Source organism: Oncorhynchus tshawytscha, unplaced genomic scaffold, assembly GCF_018296145.1.
Source record: "Oncorhynchus tshawytscha isolate Ot180627B unplaced genomic scaffold, Otsh_v2.0 Un_contig_12889_pilon_pilon, whole genome shotgun sequence".
Classification (NCBI taxonomy): Eukaryota; Metazoa; Chordata; class Actinopteri; order Salmoniformes; family Salmonidae; genus Oncorhynchus; species Oncorhynchus tshawytscha.
Genome location: NW_024607830.1, coordinates 13779 through 33695, shown reverse-complemented (window position 1 = coordinate 33695; position 19917 = coordinate 13779). Strand labels below are relative to the sequence as shown.

The 19917-nt window shown below is 43.9% G+C and overlaps 1 pseudogene; it reads right to left on the bottom strand.

The window, feature by feature from the left end:
* Positions 1–1363: 1363 nt before the first annotated feature.
* Positions 1364–19917, bottom strand: part of LOC121842881 — a 32249-nt pseudogene continuing 13695 nt past the window's right edge.

Sequence of the window (19917 nt, the reverse complement as noted above, 5' to 3'; positions counted from 1 at the left end):
AAATATCTAAAGACACTGAAGCAGCAAAACTTTGTGGAAATTAATATTAGTGTCATTCTCAAAACATTTGGTCACTACTGTAGAGAGAATGATTTATTTCAGCTTTTATTTCTTTCATCACATTCCCAGTGGGTCAGAATTTTACATACACTCAATTAGTATTTGGTAGCATCACCTTTAAATTGTTTAATGCAGTCTGTTACAGAGATATACTACATAGACCTAATCTTTAATGCAGTCTGGTATAGAGATAGACCTACTCTTTAATGCAGTCTGGTATAGAGATAGACCTACTCTTTAATGCAGTCTGGTATAGAGATATACCTACTCTTTAATGCAATCTGGTATAGAGATAGACCTACTCTTTAATGCAGTCTGGTAGAGATAGACCTAGAGCTCTTTAATGCAGTCTGGTATAGAGATATACTACATAGAGCTACTCTTTAATGCAGTCTGGTACTACATGTTAATACTGGTATAGAGCTACTCTTTAATGCAGTCTGGTATAGAGATTTACTACATAGACCTACTCTTTAATGCAGTCTGGTATAGAGATAGACCCTACTCTTTAATGCAATCTGGTATAGAGATAGACCTACTCTTTAATGCAGTCTGGTATAGAGATAGACCTACTCTTTAATGCAGTCTGGTATAGAGATATACCTACTCTTTAATGCAATCTGGTATAGAGATAGGGCCTGCTCTTTATGCCAGTCTGGTAGAGATAGACCTACTCTTTAATGCAGTCTGGTATAGAGATTTACTATTGAGCTATCTTTAATGCAGTCTGGTATAGAGATTTACTACATAGACCTACTCTTTAATGCAGTCTGGTATTTTCCAGAGATCGAGAATAGACCTACTCTTTAATGCAGTCTGGTATAGAGATCGACCCTCTCTTTAATGCAGTCTGGTATAGAGATAGACCTACTCTTTAATGCAGTCTGGTATAGAGATAGACCTACTCTTTAATGCAGTCTGGTATAGAGATAGACCTACTCTTTAATGGGGGCGGCAGGGTAGCCTAGTGGTTAGAGCGTTGGACTAGTAACCGAGGTTGCAAGTTCGAATCCCCGAGCTGACAAGGTACAAATCTGTTGTTCTGCCCCTGAACAGGCAGTTAACCCACTGTTTCTAGGCCGTCATTGAAAATAAGAATTTGTTCTTAATGACTTGCCCTAATAAAATAAAGGTAAAATTTAAAATAAAATGCAGTCTGGTATAGAGATATTACTACGTAAGACCTACTCTTTAATGCAGTCTGGTATAGGATAGACCTACTCTTTAATGCAGTCTGGTATAGAGATATACTACACAGAACTTCTCTTTAATGCAGTCTGTTACAGAGATAAACTCAACAGACTTACTCTTTAATGCAGTCTGGAATAGAGACGTATTCCATAGGAACCAGTTCAGAAGGTCTGTCAAGTTGAACACAAATTGGATCTTCTGGCTAAATTTGAGCTGAAACAAAGGAAAGCAGAAGACATTTAGGGAATGATCTGATAGGTCTTTATTTTCCAACATCTTAATTATGAAAACAGAGGCACCTACTGTACCTTATGAAAGTTTATTACCTACCGTAGGAAGTGTTTGGTGACGGTTTATGAAGAAGAGTTATAACACATGACCACCTACCTTATAAAGGGTTTGGTGAGGGCCAGGGAGGGTGCGGATAAGCCAGGAGGGTGGACAATAATCAACACTTCAAATTCTTCCTTAACCTGAAAGAGAAAGGGCATGTCCTTAGTGAACAGCCAATGGTTGACCAATGGGCATCCCCGGCTGGGCAATGGGCATCCCCGGCTGCTTGGGCAATGGGCATCCCGGCTGCTTGGGCAATGGGCATCACCGGCTGCTTGGGCAATGGGCATCACCGGCTGCTTGGGCAATGGGCATCCCCGGCTGCTGGCAATGGGCATCACCGGTTGTGGGCAATGGGCATCCCCGGCTGTGGGCAATGGGCATCACCGATTTGTCAAAATGGGCATCACCGGTTGCTTGGGCAATGGGCATCACCGGTTAGCTTAGGCAATGGGCATCACCGGTTGCTTAGGCAATGGGCATCACCGGTTGTAGGCAATGGGCATCACCGGTTTAGCAGGCAATGGGCATCACCGTTGCTTAGGCAATGGCATCACCCGTTTTAGGCAATGGGCATCACCCGTTTAGCTTAGGCAATGGGCATCACCGGTTGTTCAGGCAATGGGCATCACCAGTTGCTTAGGCAATGGGCATCACCAGTTGCTTGGGCAATGGGCATCACCAGTTGCTTAGGCAATGGGCATCACCAGTTGCTTAGGCAATGGGCATCACCAGTTGCTTAGGCAATGGGCATCACCAGTTGCTTAGGCAATGGGCATGGTCTGAATGCCAAATCTTTGATAGGTGTAAGTAATATCTTTTTTTACATTTATTTTTTATTTCACCTTTATTTAACCAGGTAGGCCAGTTGAGAACAAGTTCTCATTTACAACTGTGACCTGGCCAAGATAAAACAAAGCAGCGCGACACAAACAAGAGTTAAACAAACAAACATACAGTCAATAACACAATAGAAAAATCTATGTACAGAGTGTGCAAATGTGAAGGAGTAGGGGGATAAAAATAAATAGGCCATAGTGGTGAAAATAATTACAATTTAGCAATTAAACACGGGAGTGATAGAAGTGCAGAAGATGTGCAAGTAGAGATACTGGGGTGCAAAGAGCAAGAACCTAAATAACAATATGGGGATGAGGTAGTTGGGTGGGTTATTTACAGATTGGCTGTGTACAGGTACAGTGATCGGTAAGCTTCTCTGACAGCTGATGCTTAAAGTTAGAGAGGGAGATGTAAGTCTCCAGCTTCAGTGATTTTGCAATTTGTTCCAGTCATTGGCAGCACAGAACTGGAAGGAAAGGCGGCCAAAGGAAGTGTTGGCTTTGGGGGTGACCAGTGAAATACACCTGCTGGAGCGCATACTACAGGTAGGTGTTGCTTTGGTGACCAGTGAGCTGAGATAAGGCGGTATCTTTACCTAGCAAAGACTTGTAGATGACCTGGAGCCAGTGGGTTTGGCGACAAATATGTAGCGAGAGCCAGCCAACGAGAGCATACAGGTCACAGTGTATACAGGTCATTCGTAGTATATGGGGCTTTGTTGATGAAACGGATGGCACTGTGATAAGACTACATCCAGTTTGCTGAGTAGAGTGTTGGAGGATATTTTGTAAATGACATCGCAATAGTACACAGGTATAAACACCATGGGACCACGCAGCCGTCATCCCGCACAGGAAGGAGACGCTGTTCTGTCTCCAAGAGATTAACGTACTTTGGTGCGAAAAGTGCACATCAATCCCAGAACAACACAGCAAAGGACCTTGTGAAGATGCTGGAGGAAACAGGTACAAAAGTATCTATATCCTCAGTAAAACAAGCCCTATTATCGACATAACCTGAAAGGCCGCTCAGCAAGGAAGAAGCCACTGCTCCAAAACGCCATAAAAAAAGCCAGACTACGGTTTGCAACTGCACATGGGGAGAAAGTTTTTACTTTTGGAGAAATGTCCTCTGGTCTGATGAAACAAAATAAAACTGTTTGGCCATAATGACCATTGTCATGTTTGGAGGAAAAAAAGGGGGGCTTGCAAGCAGAAGAACACCATCCCAACCGTGAAGCACGGGGATGGCAGCATCATGTTGTGGGGGTGCTTTGCTGCAGGAGGGACTAGTGTACTTCACAAATGGCATCATGAGGATGGAACATTATGTGGATGGACAATTATGTGGATATATTGAAGCAACAGTCAGGAAGTTAAAGCTTGGTCACAAATGGGTCTTCCAAATGGACAATGACCCCAAGCATACTTCCAAAGTTGTGACAAAATGACTTAAGGACAACAAAGTCAAGGTATTGGAGTGGCCATCACAAAGCCCTGACCCCAATCCTATAAAAAAATGTGTGGGCAGAACTGAAAAGGCGTGTGCGAGCAAGGAGGCCTACAAACCTGACTCAGTTACACCAGCTCTGTCAGGAGAAATGGGCCAAAATTCACCCAAATTATTGTGGGAAGCTTGTGGAAGGCTATCTGAAACATTTGACCCAAGTTAAACAATTTGAAGACAATGCTACAAATACTAATTGAGTGTATGTAAAGGTCTGACCCACTGGGAATATGACGAAGAAAGAAAAGCTGAAATAATTCTCTACTATTATTCTGACATCTCACATTCTTAACCTCTCTGAGCACGGAACCCGGTAGCGGGCTGAAATTCCACAACATACGGTGATCGCTACATAAATAGTCATATTAAACATTCATGAAAATACAAGTGTCTCACATGTATCGGAAGCCTAGAATCTTGCTAATCCAACTGCGTTGTCAGATTTGGAAAAAGGATTTACTGCAAAATAATACGATGCGATTATCTGAGGATAGAGCCCCATAAAAAACAACTATTTCAACCAGCACAGGCGTAACATAATCACAAACTGCATTAAAATAAATAGTTTACCTTTGACGATCTTCGTCTGTTTGCAATCCCAATGCTCATTGTTAAACAATGAATGATCTTTTGTTTGATAAAATCCGTTTTATAGCCTAACACGAAACATTTTGTGAACCGCTTGTGTCGTGAATTCGTCTCATTCCATTTTCGATGACACATTCCAGGTAAATAACCCACACAGAACGTGACTTTTCCAGTCATGTTTGGTTTCACTGCAATCATTTCGCGGGACGTATGGACTGAAAGAAACCGATTTGAAGACAACAAGTAATGACATCACAAAGCACCAATGATATGACCACTGTTTGGTTGATTGACAGTATTTTAACCCAATGACCACTGATCGTCTGTACACAATTTTAGAAGAAATTGATTGGAAAAGTGAGACAGAGATTGTTGTAGGACGATTCAGTGATTCCCAAGTGGAGAAATATTTTTGAGAGGACACTGTTGTAGCCACTGTGTATAATCTGTAACGGTGCCTGCAAAAGAGGAACAATGTCACCGTTTTGGACTGGTAAGTTCTACTCATGCTAATGCCCTTGTTTGAAATTAATAATATAGCTCCCGGGTGGCGCAGCGGGTGGCGCCAGCTGTGCCACCAGAGACTCTGGGTTCGCGCCCAGGCTCTGTCGTAATCGGCTGCGACCCGGGAGGTCCGTGGGGTGACGCACAATTGGCCCAGCGTCGTCCGGGTTAGGGAGGGCTTGGGCGGTAGGGATATCCTGTCTCATCGCACACCAGCGACTCCCGTGGCGGGCTGGGCGCAGTGCGCGCTAACCAAGGTTGCCAGGTGCACAGTGTTTCTCCGACACATTGGTGCGGCTGGCTTCCGGGTTGGATGCGCGCTGTGTTAAGAAGCAGTGCGGCTTGGTTGGGTTGTGTATCGGAGGGAGGACGCATGACTTTCAACCTCGTCTCCCGAGCTCGTACGGGAGTTGTAGCGATGAGACAAGGTAGTAGCTACTAAACAATTGGATACCATGAAATTGGGGAGAAAAAGAGGTCAAATTCAACAACAACAAAAACTTTAAAAAAATTAATTAATAATATAAAATGTGATTTTTTTAAATTTTAGAAGCAATATATACAAATGTCATGTGATGAAATTATGTGATGAAATGTGTCTGCTGCCCCACCCCAACCCACATGAAATAGCCTATTTGAGGCTGTTGAGGGGAGGGCAGGCCCACAACAATGGCCAAAGTGAAATGGAGACAGTAGATCTAGCTGAAATGTCATAATATAAAAGAGACAGTAGATCTATAATAATATATTCAACCTTATGTTCCCTGTACTCTCAATATATATATATATATATATATATATATATATATATATATATATATATATATATATATATATATATATATATATATATATATATATATATATATATATATCTGTTTATTGTACCTCAGCAGCACAATATTGTATAGAGCTTTGGCAAAGTGGGTGGGGTTATATCCTTCCTGTTTGGCCCTGTCCTGGGGTCTCATCGGATGGGGCCACAGTGTCTCTTGTCCCTCCTGTCTCAGCCTCCAGTATTTATGCTGCAGTAGTTTATGTGTCGGGGGGCTAGGGTCAGTTTGTTATATCTGGAGTACTTCTTCTGTCTTATCCGGTGTCCTGTGTGAATTTAAGTATGCTCTCTCCAATTCTCTCTCTCTCGGGGGACCTGAGCCCTAGGACCATGCGTCAGGACTACCTGGCATGATGACTCCTTGCTGTCCCCAGTTCACCTGGCCTTGCTGCTGTTCCAGTTTCAACTGTTCTGCCTGTGGCTATGGAACCCTAAACTGTTCATATTTACTCTTGAGGTGCTGTCCTGTTGCATCCTCTACAACTACTGTGATTATTATGATTTGACCCTGCTGGTCATCTATGAACGTTTGAAAATCTTGGCGATGTTCTGTTATAATCTCCACCCGGCACAGCCAGAAGAGGACTGGCCACCCCACATAGCCTGGTTCCTCTCTAGTTTTTCCTAGCCACCGTGCTTCTACACCTGCATTGCTTGCTGTTTGGGGTTTTAGGCTGGGTTTCTGTACAGCACTTTGAGATATCAGCTGATGTACGAAGGGCTATATAAATAAATTCGAATTGATTTTGATTTGGTCTACTGGGTAACTGGTCTACTGGGTAACTGGGTAACAGGGTAACAGGTCTACTGGGTACCAGAGTAACAGGTCTACTGGGTAACAGGTCTACTGGGTAACTGGTCTGCTGGGTACCAGAGTAACTGGTCTACTGGGTAACTGGTCTACTGGGTAACTGGTCTACTGAAGGCCTATGGCGCCGACAGAGATGGCCGCCTCGCCGCGTTCCTAGGAAACTATGCAGTTTTTTGTTTTTTACGTGTTATTTCTTACACTAGTACCCCAGGTCATCTTAGGTTTCATTACATACAGCCGAGAAGAACTACTGAATATAAGATCAGCGTCAACTCACCATCAGTACGACCAAGAATATGTTTTTCGCGATGCGGATCCTGTGTTCTGCCTTACAACCAGTACAACGGAGTGGATTACATGCAGCGACCCAAAAAACGACTCAGAAAAAGAGGGAAACAAAGCGGTCTTCTGGTCAGACTCCGGAGACGGGCACATCGTGCACCACTCCCTAGCATTCTTCTTGCCAATGTCCAGTCTCTTGACAACAAGGTTGATGAAATCCGAGCAAGGGTAGCATTCCAGAGGACATCAGAGACTGTAACGTTCTTTGCTTCACGGAAACATGGCTAACTGGAGAGACGCAATCAAAGCGGTGCAGCCAGCGGGTTTCTCCACGCACGCGCCGACAGAAACGAACATCTTTCTGGTAAGAAGAGGGGCGGGGCGTATGCCTTATGGCCAACGTGACATGGTGTGATGAAAGAAACATACAGGAACTCAAATCCTTCTGTTCACCTGATTTAGAATTCCTCACAATCAAATGTAGACCGCATTATCTACCAAGAGAATTCTCTTCGATTATAATCACAGCCGTATATATCCCCCCCCCCAAGCAGACACATCGATGGCTCTGAACGAACTTTATTTAACTCTCTGCAAACTGGAAACGATTTATCCGGAGGCTGCATTCATTGTAGCTGGGGATTTTAACAAGGCTAATCTGAAAACAAGACTCCTAAATTTTATCAGCATATCGATTATAAGAACCAGGGGTGGAAAGACCCTGATCATTGTTACTCTAACTTCCGCGACGCATATAAGGCCCTGCCCCGCCCCCCTTTCGGAAAAGCTGACCACGACTCCATTTTGTTGATCCCTGCCTACAGACAGATGTAAATATATCAGATGTAAATATATCACTAGCCACTTTAAACAATGCTACCTTATATAATGTTACTTACCCTACATTGTTCTTCTCATATGCATACGTTGATACTGTACTCTATATCATCGACTGCATCCTTATGTAATACATGTATCACTAGCCACTTTAACTATGCCACTTGGTTTACATACTTATCTCATATGTATATACTGTACTCGATATCATCTACTGTATCTTGCCTATGCTGCTCTGTACCATCACTCATTCATATATCCTTATGTACATATTCTTTATCCCCTTACACTGTGTATAAGACAGTAGTTTTTTTGGAATTGTTAGTTAGATTACTTGCTCGTTATTACTGCATTGTCGGAACTAGAAGCACAAGCATTTCGCTACACTCGCATTAACATCTGCTAACCATGTGTATGTGACAAATAAAATTTGATTTGATTTGAAACTAAAACAAGAAGCTCCCACGTTGAGGTCTGTCCAACGCTGGTCCGACCAAGCTGACTCCACACTCCAAGACTGCTTCCATCACGTGGACTGGGAGATGTTTCGTATTGCCAGACAACAACATTGACGAATACGCTGATTCGGTGTGCGAGTTCATTAGAACGTGCGTTGAAGATGTCGTTCCCATAGCAACGATTAAAACATTCCCTAACCAGAAACCGTGGATTGATGGCAGCATTCGTGTGGAACTGAAGGCGCGAACCACTGCTTTTAATCAGGCAAGGTGTCTGTAACATGACTGAATACAAACAGTGCAGCTATTCCTCCGCAAGGCTATCAAACAAGCTAAGCGCCAGTACAGAGACAAAGTAGAATCTCAATTCAACGGCTCAGACACAAGAGGCATGTGGCAGGGTCTACAGTCAATCACGGACTACAGGAAGAAACCCAGCCCAGTCACGGACCAGGATGTCTTGCTCCCAGGCAGACTAAATAACTTTTTGCCCGCTTTGAGGACAATACAGTGCCACTGACACGGCCTGCAACGAAACATGCGGTCTTCCTTCACTGCAGCCGAAGTGAGTAAGACATTTAAACGTGTTAACCCTCGCAAGGCTGCAGGCCCAGACGGCATCCCCAGCCGCGCCTCAGAGCATGCGCAGACCAGCTGGCCGGTGTGTTTACGGACATATTCAACCAATCCCTATACCAGTCTGCTGTTCCCACATGCTTCAAGAGGGCCACCATTGTTCCTGTTCCCAAGAAAGCTAAGGTAACTGAGCTAAACGACTACCGCCCCGTAGCACTCACATCCGTCATCATGAAGTGCTTTGAGAGACTAGTCAAGGACCATATCACCTCCACCCTACCTGACACCCTTGACCCACTCCAATTTGCTTACCGCCCAAATAGGTCCACAGACGATGCAATCTCAACCACACTGCACACTGCCCTAACCCATCTGGACAAGAGGAATACCTATGTGAGAATGCTGTTCATCGACTACAGCTCGGCATTCAACACCATAGTACCCTCCAAGTCATCAAGCTCGAGACCCTGGGTCTCGACCCCGCCCTGTGCAACTGGGTACTGGACTTCCTGACGGGCCGCCCCAGGTGGTGAGGGTAGGCAACAACATCTCCTCCCCGCTGATCCTCAACACTGGGGCCCCACAAGGGTGCGTTCTGAGCCCTCTCCTGTACTCCCTGTTCACCCACGACTGAGTGGCCACGCACGCTCCAACTCAATCATCAAGTTTGCGGACGACACAACAGTGGTAGGCTTGATTACCAACAACGACGAGACGGCCTACAGGGAGGAGGTGAGGGCCCTCGGAGTGTGGTGTCAGGAAAATAACCTCACACTCAACGTCAACAAAACTAAGGAGATGATTGTGGACTTCAGGAAACAGCAGAGGGAACACCCCCCATCCACATCGATGGGACAGTAGTGGAGAGGGTAGCAAGTTTTAAGTTCCTCGGCATACACATCACAGACAAACTGAATTGGTCCACTCACACAGACAGCATCGTGAGGAAGGCGCAGCAGCGCCTCTTCAACCTCAGGAGGCTGAAGAAATTCGGCTTGTCACCAAAAGCACTCACAAACTTCTACATATGCACAATCGAGAGCATCCTGGCGGGCTGTATCACCGCCTGGTATGGCAACTGCACCGCCCTCAACCGTAAGGCTCTCCAGAGGGTAGTGAGGTCTGCACAACGCATCACCGGGGGCAAACTACCTGCCCTCCAGGACACCTACACCACCCGATGCTACAGGGAAGGCCATAAAGATCATCAAGGACATCAACCACCCGAGCCACTGCCTGTTCACCCCGCTGTCATCCAGAAGGCGAGGTCAGTACAGGTGCATCAAAGCTGGGACCGAGAGACTGAAAAACAGCTTCTATCTCAAGGCCATCAGACTGTTAAACAGCCACCACTAACATTGAGTGGCTACTGCCAACACACTGTCAATGACACTGACTCTACTCCAGCCACTTTAATCATGGGAATTGATGGGAAATGATGTAAATATATCACTAGCCACTTTAAACAATGCTACCTTATATAATGTTACTTACCCTACATTATTCATCTCATATGCATACGTAGATACTGTACTCTATATCATCGACTGCATCCTTATGTAATACATGTATCACTAGCCACTTTAACTATGCCACTTGGTTTACATACTCATCTCATATGTATATACTCTACTCGATATCATCTACTGTATCTTGCCTATGCTGCTCTGTACCATCACTCATTCATATATCCTTATGTACATATTCTTTATCCCCTTACACTGTGTATAAGACAGTAGTTTTTGGAATTGTTAGTTAGATTACTTGTTCGTTATTACTGCATTGTCGGAACTAGAAGCACAAGCATTTCGCTACACTCGCATTAACATCTGCTAACCATGTGTATGTGACAAATAAAATTTGATTTGATTTGATATTGGGTACCAGAGTAACTGGTCTACTGGGTAACAGGTCTACTGGGTAACTGGTCTACTGGGTACCATAGTAACTGGTCTACTGGGTAACAGGTCTACTGGGTAACTGGTCTACTGGGTACCAGAGTAACTGGTCTACTGGGTACCTGGTCTACTGGGTACCAGAGTAACGGGTCTACTGGGTAACTGGTCTACTGGGTACCAGAGTAACGGGTCTACTGGGTAACAGGTCTACTGGGTAACTGGTCTACTGGGTACCAGAGTAACGGGTCTACTGGGTACCAGGTCTACTGGGTACCAGGTCTACTGGGTACCAGGTCTACTGGGTACCAGGTCTACTGGGTAACAGAGTAACTGGTCTACTGGGTAACTGGTCTACTGGGTAACTGGTCTACTGGGTACCAGAGTAACTGGTCTACTGGGTACCAGAGTAACTGGTCTACTGGGTACCAGAGTAACTGGTCTACTGGGTACCAGAGTAACTGGTCTACTGCGCAACAGGTCTACTGGGTACCATGGTAACTGGGCTACTATGTCTCACCTGCGGTCGATCTGCTGATAGCACTTCCTGAGCCAGCCCACACTGGGCATCTTCTTCCTGGACGTGGCGCCGTTCAGATACACTATCATATAGTTCTCGGCTACCAAGAGCTCCAAAGTGCCGATCACATACCTGATAACACACAACAACAGAGAGGGGTGAAGTTTAGGTTACAGAGAGGGGTGAGGGTGCTACTACCATACAGATACAGGCTACTACTACTACTACTACTACTACTACTACTACTACTACTACTACTACTACTACTACTACACAGATACAGGCTACTACTACTACACAGATACAGGCTACTACTACTACTACACAGATACAGGCTACTACTACTACTACTATACATAATAATCAGGCTACTTACACTGCCCCTGCTGACACAGGTACTACTACTATACATAATAATCACTGGTTACACTGCCCCTGCTGTCTGATGATGGTACTACTACTATACATAATAATCAGCTGGTTACAGGCTGTCTGCTGACTACTACTACTACTACACAATAATCAGCTGGTTACACTGCCCCTGCTGTCTGCTGATGGTACTACTACTACATAATAATACTACTACTACTACTACTACTACTACTGTTTGCTGATGGTACTACTACTATACATAATAATCACAGGCTACACTGCCCCTACTGCTGTCTGCTGATGGTACTACTACTACATAATAATCAGCTGCTTACACTGCTACTGTCTGCAGATGGTACTACTACTATACATAATAATCAGCTGGTTACACTGCCCAGATACAGGTACTACTACTATACATAATAATCAGCTGGTTACACTGCCCCCTGCTGTCTGCTGATGGTACTACTACTATACATAATAATACAGGTTACACTGCTACACTGATGACTACTACTATACATAATAATCACAGATACAGGCCCCTGATGGTACTACTATACATAATAATCAGCTGGTTACACTGCCCCACTGATGCAGGCTACTACTACTACTACACAGAATAATCAGGCTGGTTACACTGCTACTACTGTCTGCTGATGGTACTACTACTACATAATAATCAGGCTGGTTACACTGCTACTACTACTACTACTACTACTACTATACAGTGATACTACTACTACTATACACTGACCCCTGGCTACTACTACTACTACTAATAATCAGCTGACACACTGCCCCTACTGTCTGCTGATGGTACTACTACTATACATATAATCAGCTAGTTACACTGCCCCAGATGGTACTACTATACATAATAATCAGCTGGTTACACTGCCCCTGCTGTCTGCTGATGGTACTACTACTATACATAATAATCAGCTGGTTACACTGCCCCTGCTGTCTGCTGAGATACAGGCTACTACTACACATAATAATACAGGCTGGTTACACTGCCCCTGCTGTCTGCTGGTACTACTACTACATAATAATCAGCTGGTTACACTGCCCCCTGCTGATGCAGGTACTACTACTATACATAATAATACAGCTGGTTACACTGCTACTACTGATGGTACTACTACTATACATAATAATCAGCTGGTTACTGCCCCCTGCTGTCTGCTGATGGTACTACTACTATACATAATAATCAGCTGGTTACACTGCCCCTGCTGTCTGCTGATGGTACTACTACTATACATAATAATCAGCTACTACACTGCCCCCTACTACTACTACATAATAATCAGCTACACTGCCCCCTGATGGCTACTACTACTATACATAATAATCAGCTGGTTACACTGCCCCTGCTGTCTGCTGATGGTACTACTACTATACATAATAATCAGCTGGTTACACTGCCCCCTGCTGTCTGCTGATGGTACTACTACTATACATAATAATCAGCTGGTTACACTGCCCCTGCTGTCTGCTGATGGTACTACTACTATACATAATAATCAGCTGGTTACACTGCCCCCCTGCTGTTTGCTGATGGTACTACTACTATACATAATAATCAGCTGGTTACACTGCCCCCTGCTGTCTGGTACTACTACTACTACATAATAATCAGCTGGTTACACTGCCCCTGCTGTCTGCTGATGGTACTACTACTATACATAATAATCAGCTGGTTACACTGCCCCTGATGGTACTACTACTAATACATAATAATCAGCTGTCTGCTTACTACTACTACTACTACTACTACTACAGATACAGGCTACTACTACTACTACTACACAGATACAGCTGGTTACTACTGCACAGATACAGGTACTACTACTACACTAATAATCAGCTGGTTACACTGCCCCCTGCTGTCTGCTGATGGTACTACTACTATACATAATAATCAGCTGGTTACACTGCCCCTGCTGTCTGCTGATGGGCTACTACTATACATAATAATCACTGGTTACTACTACCTGCTGTCTGCTGATGGTACTACTACTATACATAATAATCAGCTGGTTACTACCCTGCTGTCTGCTGATGGGCTACTACTATACATAATAATCAGCTGGTTACACTGCCCCCTGCTGTCTGCTGATGGTACTACTACTATACATAATAATCAGCTGGTTACTGCTGCTACTACTACTAATACAGCTGATGGTACTACTACTACTACATAATAATCAGCTGGTTACACTGCCCTACTGATGGTACTAGGCTACTACTATACATAATAATCAGCTGGTTACACTGCCCCTGCTGTCTGCTGATGGTGACTACTACTATACATAATAATCAGCTGGTTACAGCTACTACTGCTGCTGTCTGCTGATGGTACTACTATACATAATAATCAGCTGGTTACACTGCCCCCTGCTGTCAGATACAGGTACTACTACTACATAATAATCAGCTGGTTACACTGCCCCCTGCTGTCTGCTGATGGTACTACTACTATACATAATAATCAGCTACACTGCCCCCTGCTGGTACTACTACTATACATAATAATCAGCTGGTTACACTACCCCCTGCTGTCTGCTGATGGTACTACTACTATACATAATAATCAGCTGGTTACACTGCCCCCTGCTGTCTGCTGATGGTACTACTACTATACATAATAATCAGCTGGTTACACTGCTGCTGTCTGCTGATGGTACTACTACTATACATAATAATCAGCTGGTTACACTGCCCCCTGCTGTCTGCTGACTACTACTACTACTACATAATAATCAGCTGGTTACACTGCCCCTGCTGTCTGCTGATGGTACTACTATACATAATAATCAGCTGGTTACACTGCCCCCTGCTGTCTGCTGATGGTACTACTACTATACATAATAATCAGCTGGTTACACTGCTGTCTGCTGATGGTACTACTACTACTATACATAATAATCAGCTGGTTACACTGCCCCCTGCTGTCTGCTGATGGTACTACTACTACATAATAATCAGCTGGTTACACTGCCCCTGCTGATGGTACTACTACTATACATAATAATCAGCTGGTTACACTGCCCCTGCTGTCTGCTGATGGTACTACTACTATACATAATAATCAGCTGGTTACACTGCTGATGGTACTACTACTGTACATAATAATCAGCTGATGGTACTACTACTATACATAATAATCAGCTGGTTACACTGCCCCCTACTGTCTGCTGATGGTACTACTACTATACATAATAATCAGCTGGTTACACTGCCCCCTGCTGTCTGCTGATGGTACTACTACTATACATAATAATCAGCTGGTTACACTGCTGCTGCTGTCTGCTGATGGTACTACTACTATACATAATAATCAGCTGGTTACACTGCCCCCTGCTGTCTGCTGATGGTACTACTACTACATAATAATCAGCTGGTTACACTGCCCCCTGCTGTCTGCTGATGGTACTACTACTATACATAATAATCAGCTGGTACTACTACTACTGTCTGCTGATGGTACTACTACTATACATAATAATCAGCTGGTTACACTGCCCCCTGCTGTCTGCTGATGGTACTACTACTATACATAATAATCAGCTGGTTACACTGCCCCTGCTGATGGTACTACTACTACTACATAATAATCAGCTGGTTACACTGCCCCCTGCTGTCTGCTGATGGTACTACTACTATACATAATAATCAGCTGGTTACACTGCTGCTGTCTGCTGATGGTACTACTACTATACATAATAATCAGCTGGTTACACTGCCCCCTGCTGATCTGCTGATGGTACTACTACTATACATAATAATCAGCTGGTTACACTGCCCCCTGCTGTCTGCTGATGGTACTACTACTACATAATAATCAGCTGGTTACACTGCCCCCTGCTGTCTGCTGATGGTACTACTACTATACATAATAATCAGCTGGTTACACTGCCCCCTGTCTGCTGATGGTACTACTACTATACATAATAATCAGCTGGTTACACTGCCCCCTGCTGTCTGATACATGGTACTACTACTATACTATACTACTATACATAATAATCAGCTGGTTACACTGCCCCTGCTGTCTGCTGACTACTACTACTACTATACATAATAATCAGCTGGTTACACTGCTGCTGTCTGCTGATACTACTACTACTACATAATAATCAGCTGGTTACACTGCCCTGTCTGACACATGGTACTACTACTATACATAATAATCAGCTGGTTACACTGCCCCTGCTGTCTGCTGATGGTACTACTACTATACATAATAATCAGCTGGTTACACTGCCCCTGCTGTCTGCTGATGGTACTACTACTAATACATAATAATCAGCTGGTTACACTGCCCCCTGATGCTGATGGTACTACTACTATACATAATAATCAGCTGGTTACACTGCCCCCTGCTGTCTGCTGATGGTACTACTACTATACATAATAATCAGCTGGTTACACTGCCCCTGCTGTCTGCTATGGTACTACTACTACATAATAATCAGCTGGTTACACTGCCCCTGTCTGCTGATGGTACTACTACTATACATAATAATCAGCTGGTTACACTGCCCCCTGCTGTCTGCTGATGGTACTACTACTACATAATAATCAGCTGGTTACACTGCTACCTGCTGATGGCTACTACTACTACTATACATAATAATCAGCTGGTTACACTGCCCCCTGCTGTCTGCTGACTGGTACTACTACTATACATAATAATCAGCTGGTTACACTGCCCCCTGCTGTCTGCTGATGGTACTACTACTATACATAATAATCAGCTGGTTACACTGCCCCCTGCTGTCTGCTGATGGTACTACTACTATACATAATAATCAGGTTGGTTACACTGCTACCTATACATAATAATCAGGCTACTACTACTACTACTATAATAATCAGCTGGTTACACTGCCCCTGCTGTCTGCTGATGGTACTACTACTATACATAATAATCAGCTGGTTACACTGCCCCCTGCTGTCTGCTGATGGTACTACTACTATACATAATAATCAGCTGGTTACACTGCCCCCTGCTGATGGTACTACTACTATACATAATAATCAGCTGGTTACACTGCCCCTGCTGTCTGCTGATGGTACTACTACTATACATAATAATCAGCTGGTTACACTGCCCTGGTACTGATGGTACTACTACTACTACATAATAATCAGCTGCTACTACTACTACTACTAATAATCAGCTGTTACACTGCCCCTACTACTACTACATAATAATCAGCTGGTTACACTGCCCCCTGCTGATGGTACTACTACTACTATACATAATAATCAGCTGGTTACACTGCCCCCTGCTGTCTGCTGATGGTACTACTACTATACATAATAATCAGCTGGTTACACTGCCCCCTGCTGTCTGCTGATGGTACTACTACTATACATAATAATCAGCTGGTTACACTGCCCCTGCTGTCTGATGGTACTACTACTATACATAATAATCAGCTGGTTACACTGCCCCCTGCTGTCTGCTGATGGTACTACTACTATACATAATAATCAGCTGGTTACACTGCCCCCTGATGGTACTACTACTATACATAATAATCAGCTGGTTACACTGCCCCTGCTGTCTGCTATACATAATAATCAGGTACTACTACTATACATAATAATGGTACAGCTACTACTACATAATAATCAGCTGGTTACTGCTGATCTGCTGTACTACTACTATACATAATAATCAGCTACTTACTGCTGCCCTGCTACTATACTACTACTAATAATAATCAGCTGGTTACACTGCTACTATGGTACTACTACTATACATAATAATCAGCTGGTTACACTGCCCCTGCTGTCTGCTGATGGTACTACTACTACACATAATAATCAGCTGGTTACACTGCCCCTGCTGTCTGCTGATGGTACTACTACTATACATAATAATCAGCTGGTTACACTGCCCCTGCTGTCTGCTGATGGTACTACTACTATACATAATAATCAGCTGGTTACACTGCCCCTACTGTCTGCTGATGGTACTACTACTATACATAATAATCAGCTGGTTACACTGCCCCCAGCTGTCTGCTGATGGTACTACTACTACTACATAATAATCAGCTGGTTACACTGCCCCCTGCTGTCTGCTGATGGTACTACTACTATACATAATAATCAGCTGGTTACACTGCCCCCTGATGGTACTACTACTATACATAATAATCAGCTGGTTACACTGCCCCTGCTGTCTACTGATGGTACTACTACTATACATACTAATACAGCTACTACTACACAGCTGGTTGCTGTCTGCTACTACTACTATACATAATAATCAGCTGGTTACACTGCCCCCTGCTGTCTGTACTACTACTATACATAATAATCAGCTGGTTACACTGCCCCCTGCTGGCTATACTACTATACATAATAATCAGCTGGTTACACTGCCCCTGCTGTCTGCTGATGGTACTACTACTATACATAATAATCAGCTGGTTACACTGCCCCCTGCTGTCTGCTGATGGTACTACTACTATACATAATAATCAGCTGGTTACACTGCCCCCTGCTGTCTGCTACTACTACTACTATACATAATAATCAGCTGGTTACACTGCCCCTGCTGTCTGCTGATGGTACTACTACTATACATAATAATCAGCTGGTTACACTGCCCCCTGCTGTCTGTACTGGTACTACTACTATACATAATAATCAGCTGGTTACACTGCCCCCTGCTGTCTGCATGGTACTACTACTATACATAATAATCAGCTGGTTACACTGCCCCTGCTGTCTGCTGATGGTACTACTACTATACATAATAATCAGCTGGTTATGATGGTACTACTACACATAATCAGCTGGTTACACTGCCCCTGCTGTCTGCTGATGGTACTACTACTATACATAATAATCAGCTGGTTACACTGCCCCTGCTGTCTGCTGATGGTACTACTACTATACATAATAATCAGCTGGTTACACTGCCCCCTGCTGTCTGCTGATGGTACTACTACTATACATAATAATCAGCTGGTTACACTGCCCCCTGCTGTCTGCTGATGGTACTACTACTATACATAATAATCAGCTGGTTACACTGCCCCCTGCTGTCTGCTGATGGTACTACTACTATACATAATAATCAGCTGGTTACACTGCCCCCTGCTGTCTGCTGATGGTACTACTACTATACATAATAATCAGCTGGTTACACTGCCCCCTGCTGTCTGCTGATGGTACTACTACTATACATAATAATCAGCTGGTTACACTGCCCCTGCTGTCTGCTGATGGTACTACTACTATACATAATAATCAGCTGGTTACACTGCCCCTGCTGTCTGCTGATACTACTACTACTACATAATAATCAGCTGGTTACACTGCCCCTGTCTGCTGATGGTACTACTACTATACATAATAATCAGGGTACTACTACTACTAATAATAATCAGCTGGTTACACTGCCCCCTGCTGTCTGCTGATGGTACTACTACTATACATAATAATCAGCTGGTTACACTGCCCCCCTGCCCTGATGGTACTACTACTACTATACATAATAATCAGCTGGTTACACTGCCCCCTGCTGTCTGCTGATGGTACTACTACTATACATAATAATCAGCTGGTTACACTGCCCCCTGCTGTCTGCTGATGGTACTACTACTATACATAATAATCAGCTGGTTACACTGCCCCTGCTGTCTGCTACTACTACTATACATAATAATCAGCTGGTTACACTGCCCCCTGTCTGTCTGATGATGGTACTACTACTATACATAATAATCAGCTGGTTACACTGCCCCCTGCTGTCTGCTGATGGTACTACTACTATACATAATAATCAGCTGGTTACACTGCCCCCTGCTGTCTGCTGATGGTACTACTACTATACATAATAATCAGCTGGTTACACTGCCCCTGCTGTCTGCTGATGGTACTACTACTATACATAATAATATGGTACAGCTGGTTACACTGCCCCTGCTGATGGTACTACTACTATACATAATAATCAGCTGGTTACACTGCCCCCTGCTGTCTGCTGATGGTACTACTACTATACATAATAATCAGCTGGTTACACTGCCCCCTGCTGTCTGCTGATGGTACTACTACTATACATAATAATCAGCTGGTTACACTGCCCCTGCTGTCTGCTGATGGTACTACTACTATACATAATAATCAGCTGGTTACACTGCCCCTGATGGTACTACTACTACTATACATAATAATCAGCTGGTTACACTGCCCCCTGCTGTCTGCTGATGGTACTACTACTATACATAATAATCAGCTGGTTACACTGCCCTGTCCTGATGGTACTACTACTA